This window comes from Pinus tabuliformis, chromosome 2_2 (genome assembly GCF_031772625.1).
Source record: "Pinus tabuliformis cultivar Carrire ecotype Pingquan chromosome 2_2, CPIR1, whole genome shotgun sequence".
In the NCBI taxonomy this organism is placed as follows: domain Eukaryota; kingdom Viridiplantae; phylum Streptophyta; class Pinopsida; order Pinales; family Pinaceae; genus Pinus; species Pinus tabuliformis.
Window position 1 is genome coordinate 577,830,876 of NC_142300.1, and position 16,568 is coordinate 577,847,443.

The following is a 16,568-nucleotide window of genomic DNA, read 5'->3' on the forward strand; positions in this document are numbered from 1 at the left end:
TTCGAATTTGATAAGATAAGCCTCATGGAGAAGATCAAGGACAAAAGGGGGTTATGTGTCTAGATGGTTGAGAGATGTATGGAACTAAAGAGAGATTAGTGGATCATCATTATGAGTTTGTTATCTCATCCCATTGTATAAATAGGAGTACAATATCCTCCATTTGTAATTTTAGAGTCCCATTTGTAATCTTAGAGTTTGTAATCTTAGAGTTGGTTTGTACATCATGATGGATATTTTGAAAAAAAGAATCATACTTTGATTTTGTTACTTCTACATTTGAGTCTCCTTTGAAGTGGTGTGCTTGTGGAGTTATGGAGGGCCCCCATGGCCTCACTTGCATGCTTATTTTAGGTATAATTTAATTTATGTTTTAATTTCATTTCAACTTTTAAGTTCTTGTTAGATATTCTAATTGTTGGTAGAGATCTTAAAATTCATGTGTTCTTGTAAGGGAACCTTAAGACCTCCGAAAAATTAGGAATCTCTCTAGTTTGTTTAGTTGTTGGAAGAGATCTTGTCGAATGTGTTCTTGTAAGAGAACCAATAGATCTCAGACAAATTAGAAACCTTTCTAGACCTATAGGTGGTACTTCTAAGTTTACCTTCCCGGGTTGACATTAATTGAACTCTGATTTGCATCCACATTTTAGACCAAACATTTTGGCGTCGTTGCCGAGGAAGTGCAACTAGAAGGATTTAGTAATTATTTTATGCATTTGTTTTTATGGAATAATTTGTGGAACTTGGTGACAGCAGGTTCATAAAGGAGTTCAAAGTTTGGAGCATTTTTATTTTCGCACATAGTAATTTAAAATCAGTTTTTATTTTAAATCCCCCATTTCTCACTAATCCATCTATGGATGAAGAATTTGACAATGTTGAACAGGTACTTCTTGGAGAGCAAGGACAATAACCTTGAGCCAACTCTAAGACAAGTTACTCACATACTTGAAAATCATAGGGTAAAAATTTTAAATCTTGATGTGAGCATTTTCAAATTCTTAGTCCATAGGTGGCTTCACTGGAAGCATTCTTTTACCTAGGAAATAAATAAATCTTTCAAGCAAGATAGGAAGAATAGATTAGAAAAATAAAAACGAGATCTCATTAGAAGTCATTCTCATTAGAAGTTTTTAGTATTATTTTCAAAAATAAAAAATAATAATGTTGGAAATAATACTGAGAGGGGGGGTGAATCAGTATTATCAGGTCAATTATTTTTCATTTCACAATCAGATTTGTATACGCTACTTCAGTTAGTGAAAACCGTGTCTGTACGCAAATATAGTTAAGTAAACTAGCGTATAACCAACAGACTTCTAATTTAAATTATTCTTCAGATGTTGATCATTAATCTGTGCATCAAACCATATAAACAGTAACCAGGAATAGTAAAACAGAACAGGCAATCACACATAATAACACAAGATATAAGGTAGAAACCCAATGTGGGTGAAAACTACCTGCTGCAATTCGTCTCTATTTTCTTTTAATTAGAAACTTCTTTTTACAATGTTTATGTACTGGTGTAGTGTTATACCAGTACGCAGGCTGCTACCTGCAGAAGGCTACAACCTTCTCTCATTCTCTAGCTTCTCCTGGAAGGGCGCTACAACCCCCTTAGCTCTTGTACTATCTGAGGTACTAGTACGTAGGTGTTGACCTACATAAGGCTACAACCTTCTCTTTTCTTCCAGGGACCACGTTTCATAAATTTTCAGACTGGATCCATGAATAACATCAATCAAACATCAAGTATATCTACATCAACCAATCTCCTTTTCACCAAACAAAACTGAATCAAATAGTCACTTCTCTGAATGTTATACCCAGAAAACTGTAACAGTAACCAGACACCAATTCTGAACCCAGAACACTGCAGCAATAAACAGAAGTAGCTAAAACATATTTCAAGAGACGTACGCTACTTCAATGTGTACAACTTGCATTCATACGCTGTTGAATTAAGGCCAACCTGCATATACGCTATTTTGAATTACCGAACTAGCGTGTATACGCGCCTTTGCTTCACTGAACCTGCATACAGATATATAAAAGATAATTTATCCTTTTCACTTATTCAGACATCAGTTATACCCAAATTATTAGATTTATAGATCAAGTCATGTGCCAAATATAACAGATCAAAATCACACAAAGATACTACTATTCAAGCCTTAGGATCTTGACCCATCAATAGAACTTATCCTTCTCCTTGCGCTTAGGTTCCTCCTTGATTCAAATCCAGCTATGCACCATAACCCAATGACCAGTGTTCTAGATCTTGCCTTTCATAAGATATTCAATGCTTCAGTGAATGCCTTTGCCCAATGATCTCCTTCCCCTTTTATAGTCTTAGGCCTTACTCAATACCATGGTCCAAAACCACTTAGAACCAATACTTGGGGCGCAATACCTGGGTTTAATACTTTGGACGAGATACCATGGTCCAAAACCATAGGTCCAAATACCAAGGGCCAAATACTATGGACTAAAATAAGTTTTATCACATGTACACGCTTTTTTGTGCATGAAATTGCGTGCATATGCATATGCGACTTTTGATTGGCAATCCCATGCATATACACGACTTCGTCAAAGGGAACCTACGTATACCTCTTTTTCTTTCATTTTGAGAGTCTGAACAGTGATCTTCCATCTGAGTGAGTTGCCATCAAGGACAACACCTGTGTCATAGTGCCAAACTAGTGTCATAATGCCAACAATCTCCCCCTTTGGACTTGATGGCAACCCTAAGTCACTCAAAGTCATTCTCCCCCTTTGACATCAAGGGAAAAGGGTTCTGCTCCTACAAGAAAATGTTCTACAAGAAGAAAAATTACTTTATACATCATAAATGACCTTCCTATCACCAAAGACTCATACATACATCCATCTTCCAACCAAGTGGGGATATACCAATATTGACTCATCCACCCAACCAAGTGGGCATACACCAAAAGTTTACACATGATAAAACAAGAACGTTACAACATCCATCCCAGGCATAGTGGGGAAACCAAAAAAGGTCGTTACATGACCTTGATAAGAAAAAAAATACATGACATAGAGATGAAATATCTACAACAAGACTATGATAGTCATCAACAACTATCATCAACAGCATCTGTCAATCATCATGCAAGCCGACAACCATGATATTCTTCTGCACCTGTTCCACCTGAACAAAAATAGCTGTGAAATTGAACCAAGATCTTCTAAGATAATGCCAACAATGCATTATTAGACGTATATGCTCCCCCTGAACCTGTGCCAGATGGTCTCTGTCAAACCCATATCATACTCTTTTCATCCTGAGTCTGTGCCCACTGTTTTTCTTCAAACCAACATATACGCAACTATACCCACAGAAACCGAGGTATATACGCGGATACACTTCATTAAACTCGCATACAACCACTGTTCTCTGAAACAGATAATTTCAACAGCAAGACGATGCATCAACTACTCCCAGCTTCTGTCTGAGGTATTCAAATGTCTCCCTGGGCAGTGGTTTGGTGAGTATATCAGTAACTTGTTCTTTGGAGGGGACATACTCCAATTTTACCTTTTGTTCAAGCACTTGTTCCTGGAGAAAATGATATTTGATAGGTATGTTCTTGGTCTTAGAATGCGTGACTGGATTCTTTGAACTACTGATTGCACTTGTATTATCACAAAAAATGGAGATAGGTGGAGTACAAGTGATTTGAATGTCTTGCAATGTTTGCATCATCCAAAGAATTTGTGTGCAGCAAGAAGCAGCAGCCACATATTCTGCTTCAGCTGTAGATAATGCAATTGAACTTTGTTTCTTGCTAAACCAAGATACTAATCTAGAACCCATAAAGAATGCACCACCACTAGTGTTTTTTCTGTCATCCACGCTTCCTGCCCAATCTGCATTTGTATATGCATGAAGTGTGAGATATGTATCTCTAGGATACCATAAGCCATAGTTTTGAGCTCCTTGAAGATACTTGAAAATTATATTAACTGCCTGAAGATGAGTTTCCTTTGGATTTTCCTGAAATCTCCCAACTATTCCCACTGCATGCATGATGTCTGGTCGGGTACCTGTTAGATAGAACAGACTACCAATCATGGATCTATAGGTTGGTTGATGTACTGTTGTTGATTCATCATTTGCGCTGAGGTTTCATCCTGTTACCATAGGGGTACATATTGGTTTCGAATCCTCCATCCCATATTTCTTCAAGATTTGCTTGAGGTACTTGGTTTGTGATAGAAAAATACCGTCTTTGTTTTTTTGGACTTGTAAACCGAGAAAATATGTGAGCTCACCAAGCAGGGACATTTCAAATTCTTTTTGCATCACCAAGGCAAAGTTTTGACTCATGTCTTCTTCATTGCTACCAAAGATGATATCATCAACATATACAAGTATTAGCAACTTATCATTGTCAATTTTTATATATAGATTGCTATCTGTGGATCCTTTTGTAAATCCTTGTTGATGGAGGTACTTATCCAAATGATAATACCAAACCCTTGGATTCTATTTAAGGCCATTGGAGCTTATTTAAGGCCATAGAGAGCCTTTTTAAGTATGCATACAAGTTTTGGATCATTTCCAAGGATAAACCCATCTGGTTGCTCAATATACACTTCTTCTTCCAAGTCTCCATTCAGAAAGGCAGATTTCACGTCCATTTGATATACTTTGAACTTCTAAAAGCTAGAAAGAGCAAGAAACATTCTTATCACTTCAAGTCTGGAAACCGGTTCAAAAGTTTCTTCAAAGTATATACCTTCTTATTGAGCATACCCTTTACAAACAAGTCTGGCCTTGTTTATAATAACATCTCCATTTTCATTCAGCTTGTTTTTGAATATCCATTTGTCCCTATGACATTCTTATCATTTGGTCTAGGAACCAACTCTCAAGTGTTATTCTTTTCAATCTGCTCAAGTTCTTCATTCATGGCCTTGACCCAGCATTCATCTCTGCATGCTTCACTTACATTTTGTGGTTCGGTGGATAAGAGCAATGCTAGATAGCTTGAAGCTTCTAAAATAGTTCTTCTTGTTTGTAGGCCTGCCTCTTTCTGCCCCAAAATTTGAGTTTCTGGATGATTCTTCTGAACGTACCTGGAAGGAGTCTTTTCTTCTAACCTTATCTGTTCTTCTAGATTCTCATGGGTTTCGTCTTCATCATAAGTCTGATTTGATGTTGAAGGATAGTCCTCATCATCTTCGAAATCTTCGAATTTTACCTACCTAGGAATGTTTCCTTCTTCATCAACCACTACATCAATACTTTCAACAATTTTTCCAAGTCTTTTATTGTAACACTTATATCCTTTGTTATGGGGAGAGTAACCAAGGAGAATGCCTTCATCTGCTCTAGGTTCAAACTTGCCAAGGTTTTCATCAGTCCTTTTGATGTAACATTTGCTTCCAAAAATTTTGAAGTATTTTACCGTGGGAGTCTTACCATACCAAAGTTCATGAGGAGTTTGAGTGTTGTTCACCTGGATGTTTGTCTTGTTGAGAATAGTAACTGCAACAAATGCAGCTTCACCCCAGAAGGTTGCGGGAGTTCCAGACTCATCAAGCATAGCACGAGCCATTTTTTGAACCGTTCTATTCATCCTTTCCACTACTCCATTTTGCTGAAGAGTCCTTGTTGTAGAGAATTCCCTTCTTATTCCATGTTCTTCACAAAAGTCGAAAAATTCATCCAAGGTAAATTCCCCTCCTCGATCAGACCTGAGGCATTTGATTCTGCGATCTGATTCATTTTCAACCAAGGCTTTGAATGCTTTGAACTTTTCGAAAGCTTCATCTTTATGCTTCAGAAGTCCTATCCAACACATCCTGGAAAAATCGTCAATGAACAATATGAAGTATTCTTCTCCTCAAGGTGACCTCCTCCTAGATGGACCACATACATCAGTATGGACAAGTTCAAGTGGCCTACTAGCTGATCCTTCCTTCTCAGGGAAATTAGTTCTGGTTTTCTTACCAAACTGACATGATTTGTATATTGTATTGTCTAGAATTCTGATGTCAGGGAGATCACGAACCGCCTGATATTTGCATGCTTTCCTTATCTGAGAGAAGCTTAGATGCCCCAATCTTCTGTGCGATAGCCAGTGTTCATCATTCTTTCTTAGATAGAATTGTTGTTGTCCTCCCTTGAGTATGTATAAATTATTGGGAGTTCTTATGCCTTTGATCATTATTTCTCCTGTATCAAGCTCACGAACAATATATCCATTTGATCGAAATATTACCTCATTTCTTTGATCACACATTTGACTGACACTCAATAGATTATGCTTTAAGCCATCAACATATATAACATTTCCAGCTTCGACTTTTTCTTTCAAAAGAACAGAACTTTTACCTTTTATGAGTGCAGGGGTGTCATTTCCAAATGAGACCTTCCTTTCCTTTTCTAAGGCACTATATGACTGAAGTTTTTCTTTATCACCTGTCATATGTTTCGAGCATCCACTGTCGATGTACCACTGATTTTCCTACCCTTCTGCATATAAGGTTATACCACATCTTTCTGGTTGTGGTTCTATCTTTCTCCATGTTTTGGGACTCAATGAAGCTTGATCCTTCTGAGATGTTTGCCGAAACCTACTCCTGCATTCAGAATCTTCATGACCGAAGTTGTTAAAAATAGAAAATTCTATTTCATTTTCAAGAGCTGAAAAGTTATTGTAGGTCCTTTTCATGATCCCAGTCATACTCCTTTATTTCTGTGCTTCTCTAGTCATGATGGTCTTGTAGGCAACACATTGAGCAACTTTGTGTCCAAAGTTATGACAAGAGAAACATTGGCCATTAAAGAAATTCCTGTGATTATCAAACCTACCGACCAAATGATCCATTCTTGAGGCAAATTGAGAATGATTTACCTGCGGTTGGTTGTAGCTTATGTTCATCCTTGAAGTAGATTTCCCCCGATTTACTTGGTGATATATGTTCATTCTTGAAGTAAATTTTCCATAATTTACTTGGTGATCTGCATTATGCCTTTGCTGTCGATTGTCAACCTGTTCACTTCGCCTTGCTGCATCAAGATAACTTTTGGAGGTGGATGGCTTATGTGCTTGAGATGCTTCTTCAGTATATCCAAGACCTGCCTTGATTAGAGGATAATTCTACACTTTGATAATCTCATCTAAAGTTTCAGATCCTTTAGAAAATATAAGATTAAGAACTTTTGATTTCTCAATATCTTTTCTAAGTCCCACAATTTCACATTCTAACTTTTCATTGTGTTTTTCCCTTTCAGCAAGTTGGAATGTCAGAGTATCTATAATCATATTCTTTTCTTCTAAACAAATTTTGAGTTTAGAAATTTCTTCATAAAGACCTTATTCATCTATAGCATCCAAGAAATCATCATCTTCAAAAGCCATCAAAAGTATATAATCATTACATTGTTCATCTTCATCACTATTTGAAAATCCATCACTATCTTCATGTGTATAATAGCTCTTCTTACTTACATTTTGTTTTATGTTCCATCTAACTGGTTCCTTACCTTTGTCAAGCTTATCTTTATGAGGAAACTTGGCAGCATAGTGACTGACTCTTCCACAAGAAAAACATTTGAAAGGTAGCTTACCTCTGAATCTTCCAAAACCCCGTTGAAGGTTCTTGACAAAGTTTGATTCTTCCTCTCCTTCTGACATATTTCCTGACTCATTGTAATCTCCTTTTCCTGAGGCTTTGAATGCGGATTCTCTCCTGTCTGATGGTCCCCCTTTTCTCATTTCGAAAGAAATTAGGATTCCATGCAGCTGTGACATGGTAATGCTCTGTAGATTCTGCTTTTCTTCTATGGCAAAAACTTTTGATTTAAACTGAGAAGACAAATATCTTAGAACCTTTTCAACCAAAGTAACTTATTTTATTTCTTCACCCATGTTTTTCATACAATTAACAATCTCATCTATATGTAAGAAATAGTTAGCCACACTTTCATCATTGTGCATTCTGAGATTTTCATACTGAATTCTGAGAGTTTGTAGTTTTGCCCGTTTTACCTGATCATATCCTTCATAGCTCAGAATGATCTTGTCCCATATTTCTTTTGCGGTTTTGAGCTGCATAACCTTGACGAATTTTGATTGAGATAAACTCCCTAATAGAGTATTGACAGCCTTTGCATTTGTTTCATACTGCTTCTTACCAGCCGTATCTGTAGGAGTTTATGATGGAAATGTGTATCCTGTTTCCATGATATCCCAAACTTTTGTACCAAGAGATTGAAGATAGGTTGTGATTCTTACCTTCCAATAGACGAAGTTGCTCCCATCAAAAATTGGTGGCCTAATAGATGCCTCCTTTTCGTAGCTTCTCGTGATGATAGATCTTCCTTCAAGCGATCAAGCTTCTTCTGAAGGACCTGCCCTGATACCAATTGTTGGAAATAATACTGAGAGGGGGGTGAATCAGTATTATCAAGTCAATTATTTTTCATTTCACAATCAGATTTGTATACGCTAATTCAGTTAGTGAAAACCACGTATGTACACAACTACAGTTAAGGAAACCAGTGTATAACCAACAAACTTGTAATTTAAATTATTCTTCAGATGTTGATGATTAATCTATGCATTAAACCATATAAACAGTAACCAAGAACAGTAAAACAGAACAAGCAGTCACACATAAGAACACAAGATATAAGGTGGAAACCCAATGTAGGTGAAAACCACCTGCTGCAATTCGTCTCTATCTTATTTTAATTAGAAACTTCTTTTTACAATGTTTCTGTACTGGTGCAATCTTATACCAGTACACAGGCTGCTACCTGCAGAAGGCTACAACCTTCTCTCATTCTCCAGCTTCTCCTGGAAGGGAGGTACAACTCCCTTAGCTCTTGTACTAGCTAAGGTACTAGTACGTAGGTGCTGACCTACAGAAGGCTACAGCCTTCTCCTTTCTTCCAGGGACCACGTTTCATAAATTTTCAGACTGGATCCATGAATAGCATCAATCAAACATCAAGTATATCTGCATCAACCAATCTCCTTTGCACCAAACAAAAACTGAATCAAATAGTCACCTCTCTGAATGTTGTACCCAGAAAACTATAACAGTAACCAGACACTGATTCTGAACCCAGAACATTGCAGTAATAAATAGAAGTAGCTAAAACATATTTCAAGAGACGTCCACTACTTCAATGTGTACAAACTGCGTGCATACGCTGCTGAATTAAGGCCAACCTACGTGTACGCTATTTTGAATTACCGTGCCTTTGCTTCGTTGAACCTACATACAGATCTATAAAAGATAATTTATCCTTTTCACTTATTCAGACATCAGTTATACCCAGATTATCAAATTTATAGATCAAGTCATGTGCCAAATATAAGAGATCAAAATCACACAAAGATACTATTATTCAAGCCTTAGGATCTTGACCCATCAATAGAACTTACCCTTCTCCTTGCGCTTAGGTTCCTCCTTGATTTAGATCTAGCTATGCACCATAACCCAATGACCAGTGTTCTAGATCTTGCCTTTCATAAGATATTCAATGCTTCAGTGAATGCCTTTGCCCAATGATCTCCTTCCCCCTTTATAGTCTTAGGCCTTACTCAATACCATGGTCCAAAACCACTTAGAACCAATACTTGGGGCACAATACCTGGGTTTAATACTTTGGACGAGATACCATGGTCCAAAACCATAGGTCCAAATACCAAGGGCCAAATACTATGGACTAAAATATTTTTTCCCACATGTATGCGCTTTTCGTGCATGAAAGTGTGTGCATATGCATACGCGACTTTTGATCGGAAATCCCGCGCATATACGCGACTTTGTCAAAGGGAACTTGTGTATACCTCTTTTTCTTTCATTCTGAGAGTCTGAACAGTGATCTGCCATCTGAGTGAGTTGTCATCAAGGACAACACATGTGTCATAGTGCCAAACCAATGTCATAATGCCAACAAATAAATCATCATGAATAAATTCAGTGGCACAGTAAGAGCTGCTTCATCTTGGCATTTCAATGTCTTGTTTCTGTATCACGGGTAAGCCTGGAGCTTGATTACTGGAAAGCTTTGTCTTCCGAGAGTCCAAACACCCCCACGACATTGCAGAAAATCTATAGATAATGCGAGGTTTGATCACAGATCTTAATTCTGTTTATTATCCATCCACGCTAACCTGTAGAAATAAAATTAATTCAAGAAATTAGTATGCTCTCTTCCACACTACGAGCAATCAAGAAGATCAAAAAATCTATTGAATTATTTTTAAAATAATAATAATAAATCTTGCTGGAAATTTATTTGCAGATCTGCTACCCATAGTTTGGGTCATAATAAAAAAAAAATCTTCTCTTGTAGAAATTTGTTCTTCATTTTCAGTGACTGTCACCAAATCTCTCACTGTACTCCAAGAATATTCCTCGTCAATCTCATCTTCGTATGGGTAATCATCTTGTTCATCATATGCCTCCTGGGGTGGAAAAAGCTCAAACCATGATGTTCGCAACAGTAGGCATATGCTTTCTTCAAGCATGTAATCGTGCATGCTCCCATCTAGTGCTCTGTACACATACAGTGAGGAGAAACGGTGCTTGCATTGAGGACACCAAGGATTGTCCATGTGAGAATCCCATCAAAGGATGCATGATACACAGTAATTGTGCCACACCCTTTTATCTGAGTAGTCTCTTTATCCTCATTCAGCAAGCCACAACCTTCACTGCCAGCAAAATCGGTAACAGTGTGTGGATATGCAGTAATTGTGCCCACACCCTTTTATCTTAGTAGTCTCTTTATCCTCATTAAGCAAGCCACAACCTTCACTGCCAGCAAAATCTGTAACAAAATGTGATTCAAAACGATGTGTCAAAAGTGATGCGTCTTCTGGTAATGCATAAACAAAATCTCATCCTTATGGCAAGAAACGAGGACAGAAACCCATGCCTACTCCCACAACTGCACACGTGATAATGAAAAACGAGGACAGAAACAATGTCTCCCTATTCATATGGGATTCCAATATGCTTCATTTTGATGGTGCACCTGAGCTATTCAACATGGCTTTGATCTCTTGACCAGCATAAACTACGACTCCAATAGCCCAAGAAGTATTTTTCAGATCACAACCTCACAGCAGTATGTTTGATGGCTCAAGTGAATGTGTAAATCCCCATCAGTTTTGAATAATCCTCCCCAAGTTCCTTTGCTACCACATCCACTCTTTTTGGGATGGCCATTTTTGGCTGAATGCGAACGTTTGTCGTGATGCTTGCCCACAGTGTCTTTAGCATGATTCTTTGCACCTACCAGATCAGGTTTCACGTGAAGTTCTTGTCCATACCTTGGGGAGATGGGGGATTTTAAGGATTGCACTGACTCCCTGCCCAGGGACGCAACTCGCAAAAGCTTAATGAAAGATATTACGAAACTCGACGTACAGGATAAGAACACTCGATGTATTCCATATGCCCTCAATTCCATGTTTTGCACTTTATTTTGCATTTGTTTTGCTTTCCTTTTGATTTGAATTGATTTGCATTTACTTTTGTATTTAATTATATATTTTTAGTTCTAAATATAGTTAATGTTTGTTATGATTATATATTAATATATTAATATATTGATATAATTGTATTAATTGTTATAGTTGTAATTTGTTATTTGTTATGTAATTTGTTGTATATAATTGTTGTTATGTTTGTTATGTATTTTTAATTGTAAGTTGTTATGTTATAATATATGATTGTATTAATATATTGTTTTATAATGTTAGGTTATGATTGTTATTGTTATGTTATGATTGTTATCATTTTTTAAAAATAAAAATACAACTAAAAAAATTGTTATGTTTTTTTGTGATAATTATTGTTTGAAGGATTTAAAAGGTGAATATTGGCATAAAACAAAACTTTGGTGCTATGCAATTTGAGAGAATCATGAGAACTATAGAAATTGGTTGGTACAGGTGAAAAATTAAAAAAATAAAAAAATGAAAAAAACACTTTCCACAAAATTCACGCAGGTTTGAAAATAAATAATGGAATACTTGGAAACAAATTTCAAAAATCGATTTATTAAACATTTGCAGGATTCTATAGATGATGATTATCTTGTTTCAATAGCTTCAACTTGGCATTAAACTCATAACATCTTTCTATTGAATGCTTTTATGTGACATACTAATATGCAAAACACAACAGATTTTTCTAATGCCAAGCTTTTTATCGAGCACATTTCATGAGTTATCTGACACAAACATGGAGTATTACTTTTCATGCTTATTTCTTTTTTTGGATTGATACTAATATCATGCATTGATTTGATTTCAACACTTTGATTTTCCTTAAATTAGTTTTATTTGGTATGAAATTTTTGCGTAAGAATCATGAAGCAAATGTGCATTTCTTCTTGAACACACTTATGTTTTCTTTCTGCCAAGTTTTTTTACAGGTTACAGGACAATCAAGTGATCATTAAGGAGATTACATTGTGATGACAATTGGTCTTCCAAAGACTAAATTCATGAAAAATTCTAAAGACAAATCCATCTCCACAACCACTACCTTGCACCTCCCTTTTATTGAAAAGAGATTTTGAATTCCACCAATTGTAAATCCATAAAGCATGACATTTCCATATCCATTTTTCACATCAAGAGTTCTTATTCATACACCATGCATTTCCTTTCATCCATTCCTAACCCACAAAATAAAACTAAGAAGCTCACTTACAAGCTTACTGTCATTTTCCTTGTCACTTCCTTTCCCTTTCATTTCCGCTAATAAAACCTTGCTTCTATGTATATCATTGAGTCAAAGTCCTAGAGTCTAATTATCTTTGTAAAAGCACCTAGAGGCTTGTATGCCTTAATGGCAAGTACTCTTGCCAATGAACAATGGGAGTACATTAATATCCCTTGTTCATTGGATCTTGTAGGTGACTCAACCACAACAAATTTATTCGTACCTACAAAGATGTGTTAGGCATCTTGACTCCCATTGGAATCAATCATGGGAGCTCTTGTGTTGGCTAGTGGCATTCATTAATAGCCACTAAGTCAACAACTTCTTGCTATGTTCGACGTCGGCACATTTATTCACATAGTAATATTTGTGCCATCGAGCATTGAAGACTTGAAGACCATAATTTGTAACAAATGAAGCAGATTTCCTTTCATTGTTTTTCAATTTGTCGTGACTTGAGTACAAGTCAATAAATAAGGTTGAGGGGGGATGTAACTTCTATATTTTGTATACCTTCCAAGCCTTATACATTTTCAGCCATATTCAACAGACTCATCAGATCCATCAGACTATCCAGCAAAATATCCAGCGACAGATATGACAATACAGATCCATCTTTCATCCATAACTTGCATAAGAAGCTTCATATCAGAATTGCAGTAGCTAAACATGCATGATTCATACACTTCTTTAGGTAAGTAAGGTATGATGTTTTCTAACATTTAATCTTGAAATTCTTTTTAGATGCTAAAATGATGATATTTGGAAAATATTCCACTATTTCACTATTCCCTTTCTCATTAAAAATTGCCAAAAACCATGAGTTGGGGGGAATTGCACACTTCATTTCTTTCTCTCATTCACATTACATCTTAACCCACATAGTCTTCCCACAATAAAAACTACTACAAAATTATGAGAATATTAAATGACTTCTTAAAAATGATTGATCTCAACAAAGTAAATAATGATTTTAACACAAGAACCAATCATTAAAAGGAGATCTCAACAAAGGAAATAATGATTGTAACACAAGAACCAATCATTCAAAGATGCAAATGATTTGCAAAAATAAAAGTTATCAAAAGATGTGCAAAGTTAAAATGAAGTCCATTATTGAAATATGGTTGTTACACAGGAACCAAACATCTTGTAAAAGGAACCTCATCTAAGAATCAAAACAAATAAGTCATTGTAGTAGCTTGCATGAGGACATGCAAGAGCTTCAATTGGGGGGTATGTTGGGCTTCAAAATGTCATACTAATATCACTCATTACCATACATTTTTCACCTATGCTTCCATTATATCACTCATTATTCACTACCATGTCACTTCATTTTCCCTATTGTTCATCATTAATGGGTCTCATTTATATCTTCCAAATATTATTTATTTTCAAGCATTTTTAAGAGAAATTCTTGATTAAATATTAGAAAATAATATATTTTACTTCATATATGCAAAGTGGATTGTTTTTGTGACATGTGTAGGTACAAAGGAAGCTTCCAAGACACCTTTATGTGGCCTTGAATGATCAAATTCGAATTTGATAAGATAAGCCTCATGGAGAAGATCAAGGACAAAAAGGGGTTATGTGTCTAGATGGTTGAGAGATATATGGAACTAAAGAGAGATTAGTGGATCATCATTATGAGTTTGTTATCTCATCCCATTGTATAAATAGGAGTACAATATCCTCCATTTGTAATTTTAGAGTTCCATTTGTAATCTTCGAGTTGGTTTGTACATCATGATGGAGCTTTTGAAATAAAGAATCATACTTTTATTTTGTTACTTCTACATTTGAGTCTCCTTTGAAGTGGTGTGCTTGTGGAGTTATGGAGGGCCCCCGTGGCCTCACTTACATGCTTATTTTAGGTATAATTTAATTTATGTTTTTATTTCGTTTCAACTTTTAATTTCTTGTTAGATATTCTAATTGTTGAAAGAGATCTTAAAATTCATGTGTTCTTGTAAGGGAACCTTAAGACCTCCGAAAAATTAGGAATCTCTCTAGTTTGTTTAGTTTTTGGAAGAGATCTTGTCAAATGTGTTCTTGTAAGAGAACCAATAGATATCAAACAAATTAGAAATCTTTCTAGACCTAAAGGTGGTACTTCTAAGTTTACCTTCCCGGGTTGACATTAATTGAACTCTGATTTGCATCCGCATTTTAGACCAAACATTTTGGCGTTGTTGCCGGGTAAGTGCAACTAGAAGGATTTAGTAATTATTTTATGCATTTGTTTTTATGGAATAATTTGTGGAACTTGGTGACAGCAGGTTCATAAAGGAGTTCAAAGTTTGGAGCATTTTTATTTTTGCACATAGTCAATTTAAAATCAGTTTTTATTTTAAACCCCCCATTTCTCACTAATCCATCTACGAATGAAGAATTTGACAATGTTGAACAGGAACTTCTTGGAGAGCAAGGAGAATAACCTTGAGCCAACTCTAAGACAAGTTACTCACATACTTGCAAATCATAAGGTAAAAATTTTAAATCTTGATGTGAGCATTTTCAAATTCTTAGTCCGTAGGTGGCTTCACTGGAAGCATTCTTTTACCTAGGAAATAAATAAATCTTTCAAGAAAGATAGGTAGAATAGATTAGAAAAATAAAAAATACATCTCATTAGAAGTCATTAAAAGTCATTAGAAGTCATTCTCATTAGAAGTTTTTAGTCTTATTTTCAAAAATGAAAAATAATAAATCATCATGAATAAATTCAGTGGCACAGTAAGAGCTGCTTCATCTTCGCATTTCTATGTCTTGTTTGTATATCACAAGTAAGCCAAGAGCTTGATTACTGGAAATATTTGTCTTTCGAGCGTCTAAACACCCCCACGACATTGTAGAAAGACTATAGATAATGCGAGGTTTGATCACAGATCTTAATTATGTTTATTATCCATCAACGCTAACCTGCAGAAATAAAATTAATTCAAGAAATTAGTATGTTCTCTTCCACGCTACGAGCGATCAAGAAGATTAAAAAACTATTGAATTATTTTAAAAATAATAATAAAAATCTTGTTGGAAATTTAATTGCGAATCTGCTACCCATAGTTTGAGTCATAATAATAAAAAAATCCTCTTGTAGAATTATGTTCTTCATTTTCAATGACTGTCACCAGATCTCTCACTGCACTCCAAGAATATTCCTCGTCAATCTCATCTTCGTATGGGTAATCATCTTGTTCATCATATGCCTCCTGGGGTGGAAAAAGCTCAAACCATGATGTTCGCAACAGTGGCCAAACCATGATGTTCACAACAACAAGCATATGCTTTCTTCAAGCTTGTAATCGTGCATGCTCCCATCTAGTGCTCTGTACACATACAGCAAGGAGAAATGGTGCTTGCATTGAGGACACCAAGGATTGTCCATGTAAGAAGCCCATCGAAGGATGCATGATACGCAGTAATTGTGCCACACCCTTTTATCTGAGTAGTCTCTTTATCCTCATTTAGTAAGCCACAACCTTCACTGCCAGCAAAATCCGTAACAGTCTATGGATACGTAGTAATTGTACCCACACCCTTTTATCTGAGCAGTCTCTTTATCCTCATTAAGCAAGCCACAACCTTCACTGCCAGCAAAATCTGTAACAAAACGTGATTCAAAACGATGTGTCAAAAGTGTTGCGTTTTCTGGTAATGCATAAAAAAAATCTCATCCTTATGGCGAGAAACGAGGACAGAAACCCATGCCTACTCCCACAACTGCACACGCGATAATGAGAAATGAGGACAGAAACAATGTCTCCCTGTTCATATGGGATTCCAATATGCTTCATTTTGATGGTGCACCTGTGCTATTC